Here is a 23,591-nt window from a genome sequence, read left to right as displayed (position 1 = left end):
AATACTGGAGTAGGTTGCCATTTCCTTCTCCAGGAGCTATTCCCGACCCAGGGATTGAACCCGGGTCTCCTGCATTGTAGGCAGACGCTTTACCGTCTGAGCCAGCAGGGAAGTCCTAGACAGTGATAAGTGGGACACAAATCAGGGAAGGGGGTGGGGTTTATTTTTAAATAGGGTGAGGCCTCATGGAGTAGGTGACGTTTGAACAAGGGTTTGAATGAGGTGAGGGAGGGAACCCTGTGGCTTTTTTCGGGGGGAGGAGTGAATTACAGGCAGAGTGAACAGAAGGTATAAAGCACCCAGGGGCAGTAGGCACTAGGTTGTTTAAGGAGTCTCCAGGAGGCTGGTGGTGGAGAGTGATGGGAGTGGGGTGAGCAAGACACACTCTGTTGGGACCTGTCGATACTGATAGTAAGGATGTGTTCCTCTCACTAAGGCAGTGCGTAGCGAGTGGTGACTTCTATCCACCCTCAAAGGAATAACAACAGTACTGCCAATCTTTTCCTTTTCATATGCTTAAGCCCTGGGTCTCCTGGGTCTGCCACTTCCTTTAAAAAGGAAATTTAGTGAGGAAGAAAATAGCATGTTTAAAAATAGACCTGCAATAATATTATTTAGTCCTGCCATGGGGAGGAAAGGTGAGATGTCCAGGGTCATCCATCAAGGTGAGTTTATAGACTATAACTTCTTTAAAACGGTAATTACACTGATGGCTGATTAACCCAGGGAACTGACCCAGAGGTAGGAACTTGAGGTGTGTAAGAAGTCTCTACATGTGCAGGAAAGTATGGCCAGAGCAGTTTTTAAGTGGGAGTCAGGTGACAGTGAAGACAGCAGGCTTCCTGACCAGTGGTCCTTTCAACCCCACTTCAGGGGTAGGCTTCAGAAGGTACCTGTGAACCTCTTAAAATGATATATAAGTCTTGTAGGAGCTTTGTGCTTTTTCTTGGGAAAAGGGTCCACAGCCTCTCAGAAATTTTCATGACCTCCTCCAAAACAAAGAACCACTGACTTCCTAAAATCTAACTGGTCTGAGCACTGTCAAGTCCTCCAATTAGACCCAGGCTCTCATTCACTCATACTATTCCTTCTGTTTAGAACCCTCTCCCCTACTTTTCACATAGCTACCTCTCACAGAGCATTCAGGTCTCAGTAGAATGATATCTCTTACAGGAGGCAACTCCTGGTGGATAGACTAGGCTATGAACACCTTTAGTATACTAAATGTTTCCTGCCTTATCTCAAAGATGACGGAGAGTTCTAGCTTCACAGAAGCTTCCTCTGTTAGAATGGAAGCCCTGCGAGGACAGGAAGAGGGGCCTGCTCCCTTGCCACAGGACCCTGGATCTGGCAGGTATCCAACAGGTACGTCTAGATGAATGGACGGACAGGTGAACTGATCAATTACTCTTAGCAGAGAGGTATGTTTTTCTGGATACCAACCCTGCTCTACTCCCCACCAGTGGCCAGGATCCATGAAGTAGTCTATTATGACCTAACTTTCCTGTTCTCATGGATTCTGTAGTTATACCCAGAAGTTGGCTATCAATCTTTTCAGAGAGAATCTTCTTTTTAAAAACTTTTTGTCCTACCTCAAGGACTGAATTTTTGCACAGTGGATTGATTACCTCTTCGAATAAGTCAGTGGACATGAGTTTGAGCAAGTTCTGGGAGACGGTAAAGGACAGGGAAGCCAGAGTGCTGCAGTCCTTGGGTTGTAAAGAGACATGACCAAGCAACTGAACAACAAAACTACCTTCTGCCTCTGTCTCACATCCCACTTCATAGACCTCTTTAGAGCTTCACACTGAGCCTTCCCCTGCCTGAAGCAGCCTTCCCACTGCGCTAGCAATGTTGAGCCTGATCTTGAGAGTCTTTGTTAAAATTGACAGGACGACATAGGTAGTCTGAGTTCAAATTTAGACTTTATCACAAACCAGCTGGGCTTCCCTGGTAGCTCAGTGGTAAAGAAACCACTTGATGAGAAGGAGATGCGGGTTCTAACCCAAGGTCAGGAAGATCCCCTAGAGAAGGAAATGGCAACCCACTCCAATATTCTTGCCTAGGAAATCCCATGGACAGAGGAGAGCCTGGCAGGCTACAGTCCATGGGGTTGCATAGAGTCGGCCACAACTTAGCGACTAAACAACAACAAAAACAACAAACCCTCTGAGGGCCCTTGGCAAGCCATCTAATGTCTCCGAGCCTCAGTTTCTTGCACCTGATCAACTCATGATAATTAAGAGTGTGGAACTTCAAAGGCAAAACCCTGAGTTTGAATGATGACTCAACATTTGCCAAATTACTTTGCGGGCTTCAGTTTTCTTGTTTGGCAAAATGAGACTAAAAAAGGTTTACTGCAAAAATATCGACTGCTTAACACAAAGACTGCACTTAGTAAATACTAATTATTGTGCTGTGCTGGGCTTAGTCGCTCAGTTGTGTCCAATCCTTTGCTACCTCATGGACGGTAGCCTGCCAGGCTCCTCTGTCCATGGGGATTTTCCAGGCAAGAATACTGGAGTGGGTTGCCATGCCCTTCTCCAGGGGATCTTCCCAACCCAGGGATTGAACCCAGTTCTCCCACATTGCAGGCAGAGTCTTTACCGTCTAGTGTTATTATATTATTTTCACAGTTGTTGATATGCTCTGTAGACCAGATGTAATGAGACAGCCATTCGTACAGTTAAGTCAAAGAGAGAAGACTTGGGTGGTTTACTCAACATTAGCCAGAGTCTCCAGAGTCAGAGCAAACCATCACGTTCTTACTCTTCAAAAGATGTCCTTAGTCCCTTTGCATTAGCAAATAAGAATCTAGAAAAAATACATGTGAAGTCAGGAATCTGTTAGCTATTGGCTAGTTTCCAATGCAAAAGTGCTCATTCCATTCATCCAGGAAAGAAGGCAAGGATGTGCTGGGCAATATCAGCTTCCCTAGTAACATACAAAGTACAATTCTATGTCAGGAGCTATGCTCAGATCAACAGTGGTGTCAGACACTATGGGCTAGTGGAAGCTGGGGAACCTATTCAGCACAGGTGATGGACCAGCCAAGTGTGTGGTGGGAAAGTCCCAGCTCTCCTAGGTATCCAGGGGTTCTCTAAGTTGCTCCTGTCATTGTGACCTTCAAGGAGCAGCAGAGGGTCTAGAAGAGTCTTTCCAGCAAGTCCAACTACACCCCAACACAGGCACAGGAGTTCACAGCCCAAACTCTTAAAGACATCCTGGGCTAATATTTTGATTCCTACCCATATTGCCTATATGACTCTGAATAAGTCACTCAACCTCCCAAGTCTTAGTTTCCTTACATATAAAAGAACAATAAGCAATATCTCAGAGTGATTGCAAGGATCAAAGGAGATAATGAAGGCCAAGTGCTTCTTTAATAGTGTTTGCCACAGAAAAAGTGCTCAGAAGACATCTATTGTTATTCCTCTTATTAGTAGTAGTAGCAGTAGTGTACTACTCTACTGTATCCTCAGAGACCCTACAGGTAGCCTACTGGTTACAAGCTCACTCTGGAGCCAGAAGACCCGGATTTGAAGATTGAGCCTGCTACTTCCTAGTTGTACATCACCTGGGATGAGGTACTTAATCTCTTACACACTCAGCTTCCCCATCTGCAAAATGGGATCAAGAATAGCATCCACATCCTGGAGCTTTGATGAGGACTTAATGAATCAATGGCATAAAGTCCTCAGAGTTACGGCTGCTTTCTATTAATGTGCACTAAACATACCTCCTGTTACTGTTCATTCATGCCAGGTGTCCTGGGCTCAGTACCTGTCTTGCTGAGACTCACAGCAAAGACTCAATTCCCCGCAGTTACATAAGGTTTTAAAACCACACATTCTCTTACCCTTTCACTCACTCCATATAATGCTGAGACCCCAAGGCATAGGGTGGGCTCCGTAGAGGCCCCAGATTCTCTCACTTGGCTTGTCCTTTGCATGGGCTATTTACAGTTCCTCTTCACAGCAGTGCCATCCTGCTCTGGTGAGTGGAAGCAGCCGTGGTTCACATCTTCCTGCTAAGGCTGCCTTTTTCACGAGACCCCTAAAGTGGGGTGGGGACAGAAGGATGTGTGTGGGAAGGATAACGTAAGACAGAGAGCAGTGGTTCCTCACTGAGTTGGGAAGATTGACAGGGGAGCCCCACCAGCAAATTGGAATCACACATGTAGCACTTGGGCATTTCTGTCCAAAGAGGGAGGTGTCCAAACGAATGGCTTGTCTCAAGCTGAGCAGAGGCTCTGATTTTATCGCGGAGTCAATGGACAACGAGAACCAGACTTGCCTGCAAATGTCCGGGGAGTTACAAATCCAAATACGGTCTTGTCTTTGCTGTTTCAGGAGCCTGATGTGTGTCAGTCCATTTGGTGGGGAGGAGCTCAGGCAGGAACTGGGCTCTTCCGAGCTGGCTTCTGCTGCCTCTGTGGTCCCTGAGATTTGGTTCTTTGAGTTCCTCTGTTTACCGTAAAACTCAAGTGGTACCATCTATTCAGTCCGGATTTTCTAGCTTGTTCTAAGATAAACAGCCCCCATAATGGTCTTCATAGCTGACTGTGCTGTCAATTGGGCAGCACTTAGCAGGATAGGGTAACAGCCTCAAGACTAAATTTCTAAAAGGGGCCTTCTTCCTGTTTCTCATTTCTCCTGTGTCAGGGCTCAGGGGTTTTGCACCAATAACTGTCCTTGAGCACCAAGTAGCCATCTAAACAGCTAAGCTGGGGCTCCACTCAGCTAAGAAGTTCCTTCAAGCAGCAGCTTGATAATTGTGACTTCAGGTGGCTACCAAGCCCATAATAATCCAACAAAGAGCCCAGTTATTAAGATATGAAGAAAATTCCCTACATTCCCCCTTCCTCTCTGCAACTGCTGTGGTTCTAGGCTGTTAAAAATATGATCTTAGAAAATAAAAATATGATCTTTGTCACAGAGTACTGCTGAAAAATAATAAGCAAGATTTCTTCTTGCATTCTCTTGTCAGAGAGAGCTCTCTGGGGGATTTCAGTCTGGAAGATAATAAAACTCCAGACTGTATCAGCATGTTTAATTGTTACTCCCAGTCATCCAGGTCAAGGGCAGGGCTACTGAGGGACGTCTGTGGGTTTGAGGTTTTTTTGACCCCAGTCCTTCCTTTGTGGCCATGTGAATCACCTTCTTGATTATTAAGAACACAGAGTAACCTAGCACAGTCCGCAGGTTTCATGGAAATGAAAGACCCACAAACAAACACAGCTGGTTTCAGCTTTGATGCCGATAAGCTAAGCGAGGCAGAGCAGAACCGCAGAACGAAAATCAAAAACCAGACTGAAAACAAGAAAAAGAAAACCTTTTTCCTCTCAGCCTGAAGATGTGGGAGGAGGCTAGCAGGAGTTTTGGAAAGGGCAGTGTTTGTGAGCACGGCTTTCAGGAAGCGAGTCCGGGAGCCCTGGGCTGTGTCCTTGGTCACACAGAAGCCCTGGCTGCAGGCTGCTGTCCAGAGAACTGGCACGACCAAGGGGACCCCAGGCCAGAGGAGGAAGAGTAATTATGGGAGGTAGGGGAAGGACCAGGATGAAGTCAAGCAGGAGGCTGGTATTTCCCAAAAGAGAGTGGGTTGGGTGGATGGGTTCATACTCCAAAAGAGAACAACCTGCTCATGGAGGGGAAAACAGACCCCCACAAGCCCTCTTCAGATGGAAGAGGAGGACGCTGGCATTTGAATGCAAGAGGACCTGGGAAGACATGTGGAGTAGCCCTTGATTGGGGGTCTTTTTTTTTTTTCTTTTTCCATTTTCAATGTTAATTCCAAACCTTCCTTGGCCAGCACAAATGTGGATTCTGGTCATGATGCTTAGAGATATGCTATTCATAGATCCTGTGTTACTCTAGGGAAAGAGTTTATGAAGGAAGTGTAACTTTACAGCACCACATTTAGCCATCACAGCAAAAAAATGGTTATTACTAAAAGCATCTTACTGGGAGATTTCTCCATTCAGCATTTACAGAGACACAGAAACATAGTCGGAGTTGGAGCCCTAGCTGGGGACCCATTTAGCCATAATCAACTTAAGGAAAAGTGCATTAAAAAAAAACTATAGTTTCTACTTGTCCTTAAAAAAACAAGACTGTATATTTTTTAGCCAAATTTTTAATTATTTTTAAATCTCTTACTGCTCTAACCTTTCCCACATTTGTGACATAACTCAAAATTTCTTAACTTTCCAGCCTTGTACCATAGAAAAAAATGATACTAACTCTTGGAAAGTACTATTTTTATCCTTTTATGCCTTTCTTCTGCAGGCAATTTAATTTTATTTATTAAAAATTATATTATGAAATATTTCAAATATGCTGAATACAATTGAAAATAATGTTTTAAGCACTTATATACCCACCATTTGGTGGAATAAATAAATCTTAACATTTTGCCATATTCTTTTGAAATCTTTTTTTTTTTGAGGAACAAAAAGTACAGATATAATTTAAGTCCCCCATCCTAGATTTTCTTCCCTTCCCTATTTCCAAAGTAAACACTAAACTGAAGTTGGTGAGTATTATTTCCATGCATGTTTGCTATATATTTAATACTGTTGTGCTGTATGTATTCATTCATTAACAAATGTACATATCTTCAAGTTTAAAATTTTTAAGCAACTGTTTTCATATGCATTTATCACTATTAAATTGGCTTCCTTCATTTAAAATGATGTTTTTGCAATTTACCTATTTTAATATAGTTGGCTCGGGAGCATTTCAATGCTGTGATGTAGCCTACTGCATAAATACCCCCAAACTTCTATTGCTAAATATTTGTATTGCATCCAATTTTTTGTTATTAGAAAGTTTCAGTGATGTTAGTTACACATGTCTTCATGTACACTGATTCAAGTATTTCCCTAGGGGTCTAATTCCTATGTCAAATCTTTACTGACTGTCTAACTCAAACTTGACTGGATGTTGCTGAGTTGCAGTCCACAGCGGTTATAAAAATCCATACCAGCAGAGTCAGGGCAATCCACTTTTGCTGTAAAGTACTATTTACCTTGTCTGCTGGGCTGGCGATAATATTATTCAGTGGTTTCTATGTGCCAGGCCTTGGACTAAGCTATTCAAACATATTATCCCACTAATCATCCTGTGTAATCCTAACAATGACCTTGTAAAATAGATTTTATCAATCACCTTTCACAGACAGCAATCAGAAGCCTGGACAAGTCACTGACACATGGCCAAGCTAACAGTGAGTAGTGGGCTGGTCAGAGCAACCAGCTGTGTCTGGCTCCAGAGCTCTTAAAAAGTTAAGTATCACTGCCTTCAAAACTGCAAAAAAAACCCTTTTTCATTGACCAGGCCCATGATTTGAAGCCACAGCGACAAGAAAGTTACCCAAGTGACTGAAAAACTGCTGTGCATCCCTAATCTGAACCCAGTGCTCCTAACTCCTCACTCCCAATTTAAGGGTGTTGCAAATGTCAAGGTTGTTTCCTTAATGGTTTTCCCCGAAGGACCACGGAAGGCTCCGAGCTGGGTGGCATCAAGAGCAAGCATCTCAGTTCCCCGCGCCCAGCTGTAACAGTGCTTACAGACCCCAGCCCCTCCTTCCAGGAACAGTCCTCCAGTCAGAGCCTCCCCACCATCAATCAGGGTGCCGTGGAGTGCATCAGTCACACAAACCATTTGGAGCATTTTTCCAAGCAAAGGAACAACATCATAAAGTCTCAGCAATTGAATCAGGAAAAATGGATCTTAAAGACAACTTTCAACTTAGGCCCCAGTAAGCTGACGGAATGTTAAAAAGACACATGAACCTCAGAAGTGAAAGCAGAGAGCGAGAGGGAAATCCCCTTGGCCTGATGAATCAATTCCAGAAAAACCCTTTCACCCGGTCCCCATCCATCAGCACCAGAGTCAGAAGATGGGAAACGCTGGCTCTCACTCTTAGCACCTCTGCATTAATGTTACCCACACTCTGAGTGTGGTCAAAGAAAACTGACTCTGGGACAGAGACCAGGAACTTCTGACTTGGGAGAAGTGTACATCAGAAAAGTGGCTCCTCCTTCCCAAGTGGGAACCAGGGATGCTGATCTCCTAATGAGCTCACTGTGGGGCAGGCACTGTGCTCTAAGGCTTTCGTTGTTCACAGAAAGGTGCTGCGGGATCATGAAGGTCCCTTGGGTAGTTTCAAGTTCACCCTGGCTGCAGGTGTACTGCTCACTGGCCACACGCCCTTCCATAGTGGTGGACAGGCCAAATGAACCCAGGGCTTGTACCACAGCCATGGTTTGGGGTATTGTGGAGGACTTGAGATAACCAGAGCCCCATATAGAGGAGAAACAGGGCAAAGGCTTTGGGGGCAGCTAGACCTGAGTCTGAATTCACTTATTATTAATAGCCATTTGACTTGAGCATGCAACTTAACCTCTCTGTGACTCAGTCTCCTCAGCTTTATAGAGGGAAGTAATACCACCAACCTCAACAACCTACTGAAATGATTAATAAAATGATGCATTCAGAGCACGCAGCACAGTGTCTGGGACATGGTTAACTCTGCTACTCTCAATTACAGTGCTTCTTTCTGAATACTACTAATAATAAAAAGGCCTCCTTCTTTAAGATACTTGATGGCCATCTGGCAGAAATAATCCTACAAATCTACAATGACTATGCAATGAATGGTGCCCCCTGGAGTTGTGCCATGGACAACTTGTCCAGCCATAAGCACTGGCCTTGCAGATGGCATGTGCTCAGTAAACAGCAACTGCTATTTTATTAGTAAAGGGGGAAATTGCCATCACTCAAGAGATCTATGAGGAGTTTTTCAAATGGCAGTGAATTCTTGACAAGTTGTAAATGAGTTCCCAGGACTCCAAGAAGCGTATAGAACTCCTGGTTGAGGGATTTGGGAGGAGAGGAGTGGGGAGGGCAACAGAAGGTTGTCAGGCAGCAGTCCCAGCAGGAGATGGGTAGGCAGAGGATTCAGAATCCTCAGGTCAAGCCCAAGAGGCAAGCCTCATCAGTCACGGGCAAGTTGAAGGTCTGACAACCAGGAGGTCATCCGGAGCTCAGCCCACCTCCCAGGACTGCACTGAAGAGCATATGGGAGCAATGATACATGTGAGAGAAAATGCCGTGAGCTGCATGACTTGCTGAAGGATTGTTTGCCCATCTCCGGTCCGTGAAATCCTTGTCCTCCCAACAGCTTTGGGAAGTCATGCATTTTCCTAGGACTTTTTTTTTTTTTTTAAATCACTTTATCAGGTTTTGAGTGTGACTAATTATAAAAATAGGATACTATTTTTTAAAAAGACACAATTTCACTCAAAAAATGGGCCACAGATACAAATGGGTAATTCTTAGGATAAAACTGGCCAAAGGACAAATGAAAATAAGTTAAATGTAAGGGAGATAAAAATTAAAACAGTGAGATGATTTTCCACTCATCAACTACAAAATTCTCCCCCTTAAAGTTATACAGAGATAAAGCAGGAAGGCAGTGTCTTGCACCCCCTTCTTTTGGCAGTTGGATCACACCCCTAGATGCCATCTGACACTTTGGTGTTGTCCTTCCCATTTTTTTCCTCCTGAGTTTATACCACAGATCCCTATTTGCATGTGTGCATACAAAAAAATGGGGTAAAAAACTGGACAGATACTGTCCAAAGCTATTAAGATTATGGGGAAATGGGCACCCTCCCATCCTTATGCACCTTATGGTGCTTTCAAACATTGTGGAGACCAATTTGGAAGTCTTTATTAAAATGTAAAGAGAGATCACAGTATCGTGAAGTAATAATCCCACAAGTAAAAATAAAATCAAAATGAAAAAACATAAAGGGAGCACATCCTCTGACTGAGAAGTCATACTTTTAGGAGTTGACTCCACAGAAATAAAAGCACCAGAAGATAGAGCCAAACAGAAAGGTGTGTTCGGTGCAGCCTTCTTGGTGCTGTCAAAGAAACAAAACAAAACACCGGAAATGGTCTATTACCCATCCAAAGGGTATAAGTGAACAAGTATGTTTTCTGTGGTCTGGAACAATATGCTGCATTAAACTTAGGAGGTAAATCTATATACACAGATCTGAAGGAGTGAACTTGACACGGTACCAAGTGAACCACAATAATCCAGAAATGCAAACTGCAGGCCACAATTCTGTAGAAATTACATATATATGTATGCACACATGCAAATAGGGATATGTGGTAAAAACTCAGGGGGAAAAATGGGAAAGACAAACACCAAACTGTCAACTGAGGTGGCCAAAATAAGGGGGTGCAAGACACTGACTTCCCATTTTATCTCTGTGTAATTTTAAGGTGTAGAATTGTAGCTGATTCTCACTTGTGATTTTAGCTTTTTTTTTTTTTCAAACAAGATTTTAAAAGCACATGCTCTGTTTAACTGAGCAGGTAGGAGATGCTGAGAAGTCTCTCTTCATTTTTGTTTCCCTCTCTTCTCTTACTTAGGGTTACACTGTGCACTGTACGACCTCACAGTTCCATCTCCAGGAGACCCAGCACTGTAACAGGGAGGGGAGGTCTCTGTGCAGAAAGCCCAGTGGAGAGTTCTCAGGTCTGAACCTCCGAGCAGGTTCACAGGAATCGAAACCCAGCTGGCACCCTTTGTTTTCCAGATGCAGACAGGGGCCTGGAACATGCTGTTACTCATGCAGGCCAGGAGCTATTTACAAAGAGAATGAGAACTCAAAACATAAGCATGTGTGGTTCTGATGGAAGGAGCAGCTGACTGAGGCCCAAACCAAACATCCACAACAAGGATAAACGAGGGCAAGTTTTGAGTGGGTCCTGAAGGGCTCCCCCGCCAGGTTCACTGCCTTCCTTCTTTTTGCCAGACCCTCTGTCAAGTACCTCATCTCTTTTATCCTCGTCATGCCCTCTGAGGTAGGTTGGATGATGTACCCCATTTATTAAGGAGGAAACTGTGGCTCAGACAAGTAACCTGGCTGCATACAGTCACAGCATATAAAGGGCTGAGGCAGATTTTCAATCCAGTTATGTCTGTTTAATGCCCTGACACATAGCTTCTAAAGAAAATTTGACTTCCCTATCTCAAGGCTTTCTTGGAAGAAACCTTTGTGAAAAAGAGCAGTGCCCAAAAAAATGCCAGCCAAAAGCGAGTTTTGTGAGGGACAGCTCTCCAATCATGCCAGGCTGTCTGCCAACGAATGGCTGGTGAGGCTTCCTTGGGCTGTTTCAACATGTGGGCAAGGCAGGAAGTCAGGATTCTAAGTGACCCAGCAAAATGGGAAGGGTGGCCAGGCCAGACACAGGCTTCCTGGAGCTTATGGGTAGCCTGCTGATGAGCCCTGCTTACTCAAAGGCTGCCATCAGAGCCAGGAGAACAAAAGCTGTTCCTGCTGACTCAGTGGCTTGGGCCACTGTGGGCATGTCTCTAAGCCCAGGCACAAGCTTTTGCTCAATCCATTTTCCTCATCTGTTAAAAAACACCTGATCTGTAAGCTTTTGTTTTGAAAATAAACACCCTCTTGGATTCCACACTCTGAAGGCCAATCCTTTCAGCCTTTATTGATGCTCCTATCTCTCCCCTCTGCCCTCTCCTTCTGAAGAGATATTTTTCTTTTATTCTTTTGGGATTTGGCTGACAATCTATTTCTCCATGCTGGTGGAGTCATGGGAAAAGGTAGAGAAAGATCTATTTTAGGAGGGGTTGGGGGAGGGACAGAAAGAGTGAGAAGGGGGATCTGCTTCTTTATTTGGAACCCATTTCCATCTTTCTTTGCCTTTCTGGGTCCTCTGCTTCTTGTCTATAATGACAAAGTGCATATGGAAACGGCAACCCACTCCAGAACTCTTGATTGGAGAACCCCATGGACAGAAGAGCCTGATGGGCAGTCCATGGGGTCGCAAAGAGTCAGACACAACTGAACACACATGCACACATATATATACACACACATATACATTATATGGAGAAAAAGTAAAGTGAAAGTGAAGTCGCTCAGTTGTGTCCTACTCTTTGCGACCCCGTGGACTGTAGCCTACCAGGCTTCTCCGTCCATGGGATTCTCCAGGCAAGAATACTGGAGTGGGTTACCATTTCCTTCTCCAGGGGATCTTCCCAACCCGGGGATCAAACCTGGGTCTCCCGCATTGAAGTCAGACGCTTTAACCTCTGAGCCACCAGGGAAGCCAGAAATGGCAACCCCCTCAGTATTCTTGGCTGGAGAATCCCAGGGATGGAGGAGCCTAGTGGGCTGCTGTCTATGGGATCGCACAGAGTCGGATAAGACTGAAGCGATTTAGCAGCAGCAGCAGCAGCATACATTATGTATGCTTAATAGCAAGAATGAAAAAGGACTAAACCACCTTTGGTCAGATCACTGAAAAGATAGGAACTAATTTATCAATAAGCCAAATCAATAGATGTAGACATCTACATAGTTAAATGTGAGCAAATCTGGAAAGCTCCCACCCAGTTCTGATGAAAGTATTTCCTTTCACCCGCTCACCAGTGGTAACTGAGATTCTACTATTAGAGAGTCATTCTTTGGGTTGATATTATGCTTGTTAAAATGCACATCAGAATAACAGTGCCTCACATTTGCAAAGGAAGAGGTGTTTGAAGATCTCTCATCTTCTCGCATTAACCTAGTCCAATATATTCTATGAGCACCTGCTGTATGCTAGGTACTTGGTAACATGCTGGTATCGGAATGGCAAGTAAGCAGGGCATGACACCCTGTGCTACAGGAGGACCTAACAACAGGCTAATCAACTAGACCTGGGACCACACTCCATGCCCTTGACTCCTAATCCTGTGCACCTTCCATCTGACTACCTGCCTTCCATTTGACTACCTGCCACACTAATGCTTGGATATAACAAGACATCATACCTTGTTCCTCACCTTGGTGCAATGCAGTCCACTGGTTCATTTCTATATAACAGCCATCTAACAGCAACGCTGAGCGTGGAGAGATGGAAAGGAAGCCCACTGTGGGGGAGTGGGAGGGCCATCCATAGGACTGCAGGGTGCTTATGGTGCACAGCATACCCCACGGAGAGAAACAAGGATGATTGTAGTATGGGAAGATCCAGAAACACACACTGCCTACCCCTCAAGGAGCCTAATGCTCCTTGGTAAGTCTTTTGATCACTGACTATCTTCCTCTCCCACTTCAGACAGTGGTTCTTGTCAGACTTTCTCATGACTACAAACTTCTCTCACTCTCATCAGAGATCTCACTTTCTATTAGGAGAAAGTCAAGGTGATTCAACATGAGCTTCACAGATAAGACTTTCCTTTGCCTGGTGATATTCTCTGACTGCTCAGTGGCTACGTGACAGGTGAATTCATCCTTCTACCTCTATTTCCTCCAGGACCAAATATCTGAATCCTCCTGCTTTTGTATCTTCCTACTCAGCTTTCTCTGGCTCTCTCCTCTTGGTCTACAAACTGGTCTGATTCTCTCCTATCTAAAAAATGTCTTTCCACCCTCCAACCTCCTCTCCCTCTCCAACGTCTGTGGCCTCCATTTCCTCATCTCGGCATTCCGCAGTTCTTTTTCTTTCACCATCCCAGTGATTTTGTGTCAGATGCTGACACTGAACTTTCAGTGCCAACAATAATGGTCTTGCTCAGCCTTCTTTACCCACCTCGTTTACCTTATAATGAGAAACACTATCTTTCCTCATCTACCTGGAGGAATGGCCCCTCTTTTCCACTTCTGTGATACTATACTCAGATTCTTTCCCAACCTTGCTGATGGCCCTTTTTCCCTCCTGCATTGTCTTCTCTGAGTTCCACACTCATGGGCCCAAATGACCACAGAAAGGAAAGGCGGCAGACAGATGATGGAAAGCGCTCAAGGAGACAGAAGAACTCCAAAATGCTCCGAGTCACAGAAGCTGAGAAATGAGCACGTTTTAGGAAGGAAATGGATACTGACAAAATCAAATGACTCAGAGTACCACTTCTAGCTTTTTTTTAAGACAAATCCAGGACTGAAAACCACAATGACACCAATGAACTAGGCTTTTATGGCTTGATATCTATAATAGAATTTTATTAAGGAATACCCTCCTAGTGACTTACAGTGTCCAATTAGAAACAGGAGGACTCTAGGTCAGGTAGTGATAGACAATTCTATCTTTTCTAATGATTTTTGATTATATGATATCCTTTCTCAGACTTTAAAGAACTCCTAACATCTGGTTATCACTACCACCAATATCACCTTCATCACCATTACTGCCACGGACAGCAGCATCCTCAGCACCATCACAGCACATTTACTACCATCGTCTCTACCACAACCACTGGCATTAGCATCACCATCATCAAGTTTCACTAGATAACCCCCTAGTACCTACCAGGCCTTGTGCTGAGCATTTCCTCTCTATCATCACACTTAATGTTCATATCCGCTCTAAAAAGTCAGTGTATTATTTCAATGTTATAGATAATAAAAGCAAACTCAGAAAGGTTCATGAACTCACCTATGATTACACGGTGAGTATGTCCTAGAAGCAGAAGTCAAGTGCCAGTTGCCTGAGAGACTTTCCTTCCCTATGGCAGGGTGCCTCTCTTGAAATGTGAAAGCACACACTTGCCAATGACACACACTCAACAAGCTAATACAGAAGAGAAAGTTCTGTATAAAATAAGTAAGACATCTCTCCATAAATTGCAAACACGTTGATTCCAGAAAAGTTAACATTCCTAGTCCTGGTCATATTAAGACAAGACTGTCTTTCAGCACACACATTTCCCAGCTTGTTAAACTAGGATGACTCTACATTTGTTCATGAAGAGTTTGGCATCTTCTGCTAAAAATCTAATGTAACGATCAGAAGATAAAAGTCCTCTCTCCTTATTTGCTTAGAAGGACCCAGCAGTTTAAAATGTTTTCTCTAAGAATATACACAAAAGAGTTTATTAATCCAAAATCAAGATATCTGTTTAAATGTAGACCAAAAGATTGAGGTCAAAAAGACATAGATATGACTTGCTTATCTTTAACAGGATACACTGAAACTAAATAGTGGTTTAATAGTATCATCCCAACATTTTGTCTCCTAATGGACTTCACAGGGTTATTTTACGTTGAAAATTTTCCTGTCCGATGCTAAAATTCTTCAAAGACTTTATTCCCGTCCCTTACTCTTTTGGGAAATGGAAGCAAGGAAGACAGGAGGAGATGAAAAAGCCCTCTTGCAAATCCTTTTCCAAAAATCTTTGGCTGAACAAAATCTTTCCCATTTAAGAGCAGGTGACAGTAAGATCTCTCCCATAGGCAGCACATTAAGACTCTCTGCAGAAGTAAACAAATCCATTATGATGAAAGCCGGACATTCCTCAGGGCCAGGATCTAATGAAAATGTCAGTGTTTTATGCATTTTAAAAACTGACAATTCAACAGCTTTACAGGAGCTATTTAATGTTTATCATCACTTACAAGAGCTCAAATGCAGACAAGGAGAAGGGCACCAGAAGAAACCAAGTGACTCCTGCTTAGAAGCTGCTATGTTACCCATAACCCATGATCATTTTACAGTTTGTCAATTACCAGACCCCTCAGGCAACAGGGCACAGGTCTTGGCAAAGGCAAGTTGGAAGTCTGTACTCCAAGATATAACTATCACAGCGACAATGCTCTGTACTTATATTTACACCTCACCCCTTAAAAGATCCAACCACTTGGGAGTCAGGATACTAGAGAAAGCTGTTAAATCTACTGAAGGCAATGCATTAAAGGCCTCTGAGTGTTTGCCAAATTCTGCTTTAGATACTATCCAAACCACTATGAGAAGAGAAATAGAGTATGTAACTTCCAAATCAGTAGAGGGGAAAATAAAAAAGAAATAAAGGAAGCACAGTCAATTCAAACAAAGTACTAAAGAAAAGGAAGAAAAAAGCACCCATGGAGCATGCAAAATAAGAAGCCAAAGTTAAGTGCAAATAGATTACTTATAATAAATAGCTTAAATTCAACCATCAAAAGACAGAGACACTCAATTTAAAAAAAAATCTAGTTTTATGTTGCTTATAAAAAATAAACCAGTAACACCCAAAGGCTGAAAATGAAATAATGGAAGAAACAAACACGTACATTAACCAGAAGGATGTTGTTACAGCAATATTATTAGAGAAAATAATATTTACAGGTAAAAGTACTAGTAGGGATAATGCTCATGTTCACTTGCTAAGTCGCATCTATTTCTTTGCGACCCCATGGACTGCAGCCTGCCAGGCTCTTCAGTCCATGAGATTTCCCTGGCATACTGGAGTGGATTGCCATTTCCTTCTCCAGGGAATCTTCCCAACCCAGGGATCAAACCCATGTCTCCTGCTTGGCAAGGGAGAAAATAATTAATAACAAGAATAACCCACCAGGAGCTGGACATAAATAAAACAGAAATGGATAGAATTACTAAGATAAATGAGCAAATCATAATCACCACAAGTGTGTGAATGTTCACCTCTCAGCAGCTGTGAAGTTGAAACAGCTAAAACATTAATAGAGCTATAGAAGGCTTTAGTTATATAATTTATAAGCTGCATCTAAAAAAACAAAGAATAGTCCCTTAAAGAGAGAATACACATGCTCTTCAAGTACACATGGAATGTTTACTAAAAATTAAACATGTGCTTGACCTTTAAAAAAAAAAATCAACAAATCCCAAGAAGTGATATCACATGGCTGACGTCTCAACTTCTCTGTTGAAAGGATAATGAAATTGGGCTTCCCTGGTGGTCTAGTGGTTGAGAATCCGCCTGCCAACGCAGGGGTCATGGGTTCGACCCCTGGTCCGGGAAGTTCCCACGTGGTGAGAAGCAAGTAAGCCTGCGTGCTGCAACTGCTGAGCGAGTGCTCTAGAGCCCGTGAGCCACAATTACCAAGCCACCCCTCTGCAACTACTGAAGCCAACACGCCTACAGCCTGTGTTCTGCAACAAGAGAAACTACTGCAATGAGAAGCCTGAGCGCCCCAACGAAGACCCAGCACAACCAAAAATAAGGAAATAAATCTTAGAAAAAAAGAAGAAGAATGAAACTGTAGAACTTTATACGCCAAGGCTATTCCACCCAATTCTTTGCCTAGAAAGCAGTTCTCATTTTCTAAGCCTTTTCTTCGTGTCTTCTCCTCAGAGATACTTTCTGATCACTTTAGGTAGAGTAGGTACGTCCAAGCTCAGTCACTATTATTATACATTGCTCTACTGTATTTTCTTCATGCATTTAACTGGTTTCTGAAATCACCTTATCTGTTTGTTTATTGGTCTACTATCTCTCTCCACAGCCTGCAACCCCAAGTACAACGGAATGCATTGCTCCTAGAATGGAACCTTTCCATGGTAGGCACTCAATGAACATGTGCTGATGTCAGCCTGACTTGGCAGCCTGAAGTGCTCTAGCCCCTCAGAGAGGTACAGCGCTGTCCCCTAGGACAGATCCCATTACATCAGGCTATCTGTGTGACAGTTGTAGTAAGAAAGAGTGACCTGTTATCATATCTGCATGTGCGACAGAGAGATACCACCTATCATGGTGGAGGCTGCAAATGAGGACAGAGAAGACAGCTTGGAAATATCTTTTTCACCAAACTCAGTGTTTCTGTTACTATTATATAGATACCACCCTTTGTCAAATCTATTAAAATTGACTCAAATGATCATTTCTTATGATAAGTGTATGTATATCTATGTAAGAATTGCATTTTCCAAATAAAGAAATAAGGAAGGGATGAAATAATAGTTTGTGACCTAAAATCAGCAATGTGGCCATATTATCAGTTCAATGGTGAAAGTAGGAGGGATCACTACTAGATGACCTTAGGCAAGTTACCTGGTCGGTCTCAGCCTCAGTTTCCCTGTCTATGAAATGGTCATAATATTAGTGGTTACTTCATAGGTTGCTATGAAGACTCATTAGATTAATCCATCAAAGGACTGAATACAATATGTGTCCCAGTGAACCTGGTAAATGTCCCTAAGAATCAGATCCTGGCACAGTCAATTTGATTACTTTGGCATCAGTTGTTTTCAAGTTTTGCTCAAGAAACTGGTGTTTGATAATCTGCCTTCTAGAGCTCTTCCAGAGAGGTAATACTGTTATAGAATGAGTCTTAAGGTTTCCTTAAATTTGATTAAATCCATTCCCTGTTGTTAGAGCTAGGCTAGAAAAATCCTTGCCAATGCTAGATGTATTTGTTGAATGGCCTTCTTACTGAAGATTTCAGGAAGATGAGGCTGCTCAAGGGGCAGCCAAGATGACAGCATTGATTAACAAAGGGGCACATTGTCTGGCACATTCTTCTCTGACCTAACCCACCTCCAGCTTCAGAAGGAACTATTCTAGAATGGAAAGTTTCCACCATAAACATCTGCTTGCCAGATCCATCCCCACACTGCAGCCGCTGGTGAGAGCCATCAGGCATTCAGAATTTTCCCTTGGGTCAGGAGCTGCTTGAAGAAGGGCACAACCAAACTTAAGAGTTATCATGCAAGTCAGGAGCAGCACACTTTTCACAGGGACTCCTTCTAAAGATAAAAATAGTTTGCTTACCCCTCCTAAGTAATTTTATTTCTCATCTTTTGATTCAGAAAAACACCTGACAATGAAAAGCTTCTGGGAATTCAGTAATGGTTTTAAGTGAAACCTCACAACTCCAAATGACCATCCTTACTAATTCATTGGTTTTTTAAAAAGCCACGCAGACTTCCCTGACGTGTAACCACGTCCTGTCATTTTGTATTCACCCAGGCTGTGTGGAGACAAACCAGCGAGCAGTCCTTCTGCACCCTGAAACGTCAGAGCTCACGCCACGAGCTCCCTTCTATGGCTGTGCTCTCCTCTCTGAAGAGAAGCTGATGCCCTGAGAGCCGGTGACCCTGGACTGTCACTCCTAAATGACAGGAGAAGGATAAGCAGCTCTGGCTTCCGTAGAACTCAGTGAGGTAAGAGTGCAAAGGGATTCAGGAGCCAGAGTTAGTTTTGCATTTCCTCTATAATAACCAGCATCAATTATAAACATACCATGTGCCAGGCATTGTTTATCAGCAACACAGTTAAACAGGAACTCAACAACTGCTTTCGGATGAGTGGATGAATAAATAAATGAATCCATCCAGAGAGTAATTTTACTCCACACTCCTAAAGTCGAGCTTCAGCACTGCAAGGGCATTTGGATTTGCACAATCTCTTCTTTCATTTGTCAAATATTTCTGAGTGCAAGATCTGTGCAAAGTTAGCCTGTCAGGCACTAGACAAAACCAGACAGACAACCTGCCCCCCAGGTGTGTCCTGGCTCAAACAGATGGGACGTGTAATAAAGACTCCGGTCAAGAAAGCAATGGGTGAAGACAGTTCCTTATTCCTAGGAGTTGTTGGCCACATCCAGTAAGATTCTCTGAAGATGCTTAAAATGCCTTCCTAAAAGTAAGAATCTTCGAGGGTATGGTCAGGGCCCCCCACAAGCAGCTTTGCTCTCAAAGTTGAAGGAACTCAGAGGCAGTCAAAGAGTTGGAGGAAGCAACAAAAGGAAGAGAAACAAATACCAAGGTGCTGGCCTTACTCTGGGGCACAGTGACCCTAGGCTGTTAGCGGATACTAGGAAATCTGGGTCTCTCCTGGGGGAGAGGCCCTCCCCTGGGGTTCACTCTGCAGTCAGTCTTGGGGTGTTATCACCCATGTGGCTGCTTAGAACATTTTCTGCTATGGTTGACTCTATAGGCAGAGTTCCAGCCAATGTGGGAGGTGATGCCAGCTCTCCAGTGACACTCCTCCTCACTCCCCACAAAACCACCATCCTCAACACACAACTCCCCCCTCAAAAAAGAAAAAACCATAAACTGTTCATCTTTCAATTCCCAATTTCAACTCTGTGTCCAAAGATAACTGAGAGCCGGCTTTTCTGTTCTTTGCTCCTATAGCTCTCTCATCCTTCAGACTGCCTTCCAAAGTGTGAAAATGCACCTTTTTTCACATCGATATTTGCTGAAGTCTCCTGGCCTCTGGACTGTGGGCTCCCTGAGGGCCGGGGCAGGACGTTCACTGCGTATTCCCAACCTCGTGGAGCAGAGCAGCTTCGCCTTCTGACAGGAAGGGTTTCGTGGCCAGTCAGGGAGCTTGCTCACATGGTGAGGAGAGACTTGCCTCAGTTCCCTGGAGACCTTTAAACCTTACCCGGCAAAGTGAAGCTGAAAGGCCGCCAGGACCAAGCACACCTCCACCGACCACGCTCTTTGCTAGCTCCTCCAGCGCACCTTTCACTTTTCTAGCCCACCTTTCGCTCCTCCACTGAGGATCTCAAACGAGACACTTCCCTGAGAGACACTTCTATGGGGTCACACAGAGTCAGAATAACGTCTGAAACCAGAGATGGTACACTCTCAAAATGAGAAAGTCTATTACCATGAAAGAGCTGTGGAGAGTGAAAACAAAATTGAGACAAAAAACAAAACCAAAAAACCACTGCGGGTCCTAAAATCTTTAAGAATTCCTTTGCCTCATATTTAAGCTTGAGATTCCCCCCCTCCCCCCCGACATATCATATTTAAGATATGTATTTACCCTTTCTCATTAGGGAGAGGATCCTGAGACACTATTTTTCCTCTTACAGTGAAAATCCTCCAAACAGTTTGTTCCATAATCGCATGATGCATTTAATATCCCAAACACCATAATTGGCATTCCCAGATAATTTTTTACTAAGACAAAACCTAACAAACATAGTCATTATCTTTCCTGAAACCAAGTGAAGACAGTGAGGCGCATGCCTCGGCTCCGCTGTGTTCCGGGGCCACACAGCTGGTTTCACGCTCAGCATCTGGGGTCTCCAGCCATGTTCACTCAGTTCCCATGGGTGATGGTGCAGCGGAGCACGGTGCCTGCCCCGCCAACTCTCAGAAGAAGAAGCTGTCACAAATGTGTGACGTGAAAAGTCAAACTAAATCACACTGTTTCCATGATGATTCAAAGAGTCCTTTCAGACTTTGCTCCACTGTAAGATGGGGTCACTAATATGATCACATTCACATATTACTGAATCAATAGATTTAAGAATCGACATATTAATATATTAACCAATGGGGATAAAGGTTTAGAAATATTGTACCAAAATTTAGAAATATTGTACCAAATTGAAAAATACTTGTGACCAAGCCTATTCTTTAACCTTGGCAGTTCCCTCTCTTTCTTCCCCTTCCTCTATTTCCCTGCTGACATCACACTCAGTGGGCATGTTTGAGGACCAGTAGGAAGGCCAGTGGAGAAGGCAATGGCACCCCACTCCAGCACTCTTGCCTGGAAAATCCCATGGACGGAGGAGCCTGGTAGGCTGCAGTCCATGGGGTCGCTAAGAGTCGGACACGACTGAGCGACTTCACTTTGACTTTTCACTTTTATGTATTGGAGGAGGAAATGGCAACCCACTCCAGTATTCTTGCCTGGAGAATTCCAGAGACGGGGGAGCCTGGTGGGCTGCCTTCTATGGGGTCACACAGAGTCAGACACGACTGAAGTGACTTAGCAGCAGCAGCAGCAGGAAGGCCAGTGTGGTGTGGCAGAGCACTGAGGAAGGCAGGGGAAGAGCACCAGATAAGCTGGGCAGGTAGGCAGGGAAGGGAGCATGCCAGGCCCTGTAGGCCTGAGCCAAGCATTTACATTCATTTGGAGGACAAAGGGAACTGCCTGGAGGGACTTAGGAAGTGGACATATGATGTACTTTACATTTTATACAGATCATGCTGCCTAACTGTCTGATGAAGTTAATGCTTCGTGTCCATGACTGGATTTCAAGCTCCTGGCTGACAAGTGCTAGAGGTAAAACCCTGTGAATGCTCTCACCTCGTGCACTCACAGGAGTTTTAAGCCATACTTTTTACACTTTTCTGTGCAGCAGAATTGCCAAGAAGCTCATTCAGACCCAGTGTGCTGGACCCCACCTGCAGAGTTGCTACAGTTGCTACAGTAGGTCTGGGTGGGGTCCGAAACTCTGGATTTCTAACAGGCTCCCAGGCCGTGCTGGGAAGGAGGTTACTGGTCCCCGCAGGGCGCTTAGCCGGCATTTAAATCTGTTTGCTGAGTGCAGCGGTCAACAAAGGGCCGCAAAGATGTTTTTTAAAGAATATGAATAGAAACAATCCGTGGTTTGAATTTGACTGAAAATGGCGATTATTTATTCTAATTTCCCTCTTTCCTGTCTTAAATTGTTCCCTTCCCCACAGTGCGTGATGACAACAGGAGGACTAACTCCTCCATGCAGAAGTGCTCAGAAGGGAAATAGATCGCTGTGATTAGACAAGATGAGGCACTTCAGAGATTGCATCGCCAGGTTTAATTATAAATCAAATGTCATTCAAAGAGGTTTTTTTTTCCCCAAAAGTATGTGATTTATTTGTGTAGGCAGTAATTACCTGCCTCAATCCAGAAAGGATATGAGGTGGTGAGGCATCCGTTGGTGCTATTCCAAAACTGAAAATTAAACTAAACTTTCCTTGGATTCAGGAATAAAGCTCACCAGGGCCCATTCCTGTTTAGTTCAAAGCACATAGCACTGGTGAACACACATACTATAAGAAGAGGTTGTTTAAACTCTTCTTCTTGAAGGAACTCCCAAAGTTTCCAATTTAAGTGCTTATTATGCCAAAGCAGATATGCGACTGAAGAACGTAAATACAGACTTAGGAGGGGCAGAGAGAGCAAATATTTGCAAACGATGCAACCTACAAGGGATTACTTTCCAAAATACACAAATGACTTATGCAGCTCAATATCAAATAAGCAAACAACCCAATTAAAAAACGGGGGGACAATCTAAATATGCATTTCTTCAAAGAAGACATACAGATGGCCAAAACAGCATGTGAAAAGATGCTCAACATCACTAATTACTGTTGTTGTTGTTTAGTCACTAAGTCATGGCAGACTCTTTTGCAACCCCATGGACTGTAACCCACCAGGCTCCTCTGTCCATGGGATTTCCCAGGCAAGAAAACTGGAGTGAGTTGTCATTTCCTTCTCCAGGGTATCTTCCTAACCCAGGGATCAAACTTGCATCTCGTGAATTGACAGGCAGATTATTTACCACTGAACAACCTGGGAAGCCCTCAGTAATTATCAGAGAAATGCAAATCAAAACTACAATTAGGTATCACCTCACACCAGTCAGAATGACCATCATCAAAAAATCTACAAACAATAAATGCTGGAGAGGGTATGGAGAAAAGGGAACCCTCCTGCACTGTTAGTGGGAATGTAAATTGGTCTAACTATGATAGAGAACAGTACATAGAGTCCTTAAAAAACTAAATATAGAACTACCATATCATCAAGCAATCCATACATCAAGAGAAAACCATAAATTGAAGATACCAACACTCAGTGTTCACTGCAGCACTATTTACCAAGACATGGAAGCAACCTAAATGTCCATCAACAGAGGAATGAATAAAGAAGATGTGGTATATATACACAATGGAATATCACTCAGACATAGAAAAGAACAAAATACTGTCATTTGCAGCAACATGGATAGACCCAGAGACTGTCATACTGAGTGAAGTAAGTCAAATATAAATATCATATGATATCACTTATATGTGGAAACTAAAAATATG

At 43.6% G+C, this 23,591-nt stretch overlaps 1 protein-coding gene and 1 non-coding gene across 2 annotated transcripts in view; both read right to left on the bottom strand.

Moving 5' to 3' along the window:
• The window catches only part of ERC2 (ELKS/RAB6-interacting/CAST family member 2), a 997,915-nt gene that overhangs the window by 78,485 nt on the left and 895,839 nt on the right, over positions 1-23,591 (bottom strand). The window lies entirely within an intron of this gene.
• TRNAC-ACA (transfer RNA cysteine (anticodon ACA)) lies at positions 40-111 on the bottom strand. The gene has a single exon. It is a non-coding gene; the product is annotated as a tRNA-Cys (tRNA).

This window comes from Bubalus kerabau, chromosome 20, assembly GCF_029407905.1.
Source record: "Bubalus kerabau isolate K-KA32 ecotype Philippines breed swamp buffalo chromosome 20, PCC_UOA_SB_1v2, whole genome shotgun sequence".
In the NCBI taxonomy this organism is placed as follows: Eukaryota; Metazoa; Chordata; class Mammalia; order Artiodactyla; family Bovidae; genus Bubalus; species Bubalus kerabau.
Note: the sequence above shows the minus strand (reverse complement) of the source record. Positions and strands in the feature narration are given on the sequence as shown.